Here is a 2352-nt window from a genome sequence, read left to right as displayed (position 1 = left end):
TAAGCTATAATTAGGACAAAGATTAGTAAAAGGGAGTAAGAAAACAGAAGTGTATTTTCACATTACATTGATGTCATTTAAGGATGGAAGATCAAAGGATGTAAGAAAAGATAGGGGCAGAGCTCTCTTCAAGTATTACACACTGGATAGAGCTCTGGCCTTGGAGTCAGGAGGGCCCTGGTTCAAATCCTGCCTCAGACACCAGTTCTGTGACGCTGATGAAGTCATGGCTTCTCAGCCTCAGCTGCCTCAATGACATCTGAGGTTCCTTCTAGGTCTATTTATGATCCTATTAAGTGTCTGAAGGCTTACTGTGAACAAGAGGGTTTGGACTCGTTCTGCATAGCTTCAGTGGAACGTGGACAGTGGCAAAGTACTCCTTAAGAGAGCTATTCAAACTCAAAATCTGAAAAAAAAATGTTAAAATTGTTTTGACATGTAATTGGGAAAAAATAAAAAAATTTTTAAAAAGAGCTATCTAAAAGTGGAGCTAGCTGACTGACTGGGTCTTAGTCATGGGTCCAGCATCTATTAAGTGCTTACTATCAGCTAGGCCCAGTTCTAAGGGATGGGAATGTACATACAAGCAAAAAACAAAGTCCCTGTCCTCAAAGAGCTTACACTCTTAATGTGGAAGTCACATAAAAGAGATTAAAAAAAAACTCTTAGGTTGACAGCCAGAGAATCTCCTCTTAACCCTAGGCACTTGCTCAGAATATGGTGTACTACCCACCCTGTAGGCCAGACCAGATTTTCCTGAAAAAGTACTGAGGAGCAACTTCAGCTGAAGTGGCTGCCTAAGCCATGAGGCCTTCTAGCAAAATGCTGGATAGCCTTGTTTGATATGCTTGAGAGAATCTGCTGGGAAACACTAAACAGTCATTGCCACTGGGCACTGTTCTTCACAATGCTCTACTTGCCACACTGTGGAACCACACACACCTTCCTCTTCTCACAATAAAGGGCACTGCTGACCTTGAATGTGGCCCATGTATTGTCATGGCAGTCCTGCAGCTAGCTCTGACTACACTTTTCTGTCACAAATCTCCAGTTAAGAACAAGTCATTTTTTTTTCCTTTTGGAAGCAATCAGGGTTAAATGACTTGCCCAGGGTCACACAACTCTTAAATGTGTGAGGCCAAACGTGAACTCAGGTTCTCCTGACATCAGAGCTAGTGCTCTAGTCTATCTAAGCCAACACTTAAAACAGAGGATTAGGTTAAATCATCTCTGAGCCCCCTTCCATGTCTTTATCTCAGAATCTAAGACTCCCAATTCTGCTGGGAGGGTGTCCTTTTTCGTTTCCCTCTAGCTTTGATCCTTTTCATAGGAACCCAAGTGGAAGACGTCCCTGATGCTACTGGGAGACCAAAGCAGACGCTTCCCATTCCCTCTGTGACTGCCTTAATTAGAACCATATTAATAAGAGCTTGTCATACAGAGCAGGATCAGAAAACACAGCTGGACCTGCCTTCAAGTTCAAGCCCATAGTTCCCTTCTCCACTTGTCCTGGTGTCCTGTCTAGAATTCAGTACCTGCCAGATGCCTGCTCTATGACAGGACACTGAGCTGAGCTGGAATAGATGCTTCAGGGCAGACCCTGCCATCACCCTGTACGCTCCTCCGCAAGAGAGAATGTGGGTGCCTCAAGCCAATGATATAGGTTTTAACAGTAAGCTATAATTAGGACAAAGATTAGTAAAAGGGAGTAAGAAAACAGAAGTGTATTTTCACATTACATATTTAAGATCATTATGTAAGCCAAAAGGATTCAAGCTAACTGTAATGATCAGTCTAGTTCCCGGAAAACATTAATGAGATCTGGTCTAACCCTCTCATTTTACAGAAAAAATACAGGCCCAGGGAGGGAGCACCCAGGGCTTAAGCATACTGAGTTGTTAATGATTTGCCCAAATTCCTCTGGCACAGCCACCGTTAAGAAATGCACATAGTGACTCAGAGACACAGGAAGACTTGCATCAACTGATGGAAAAGCAAAGGAAGCAGAACCAGTGTAGTTATGATGGCAATAATGTATGACAGTAACTCATCTTGCAGGGTCCTGGTGGGAGCCTATGGGCACAAACATTGCCCAAGCTGTTATAGGCTGCTCCTGTGAATTTAACTGTTTCTTTGCTACAAAGGATTTAATATGGTGGTAGGTGTACAGGAAATACCTGATAAAAAACCAAAAGGCATCCATTGAGCCTTCAAAGAAACACACAAACTTTAAAGGTTTTTAAGGTGATATCCACTGATTCGTCAGGGAATGATTCGGCAAAGCTGGGAAGACATTCACAGCACCCGTTGCCCCCACTCCCATGAGGGGAGTTTAGAAAAAGTTTTTGCATG

Source organism: Trichosurus vulpecula, chromosome 5 (genome assembly GCF_011100635.1).
Source record: "Trichosurus vulpecula isolate mTriVul1 chromosome 5, mTriVul1.pri, whole genome shotgun sequence".
NCBI classification, from domain to species: Eukaryota; Metazoa; Chordata; class Mammalia; order Diprotodontia; family Phalangeridae; genus Trichosurus; species Trichosurus vulpecula.
The sequence above is the reverse complement of the archived record's forward strand: the minus strand, read 5'-3'. Positions refer to the sequence as shown.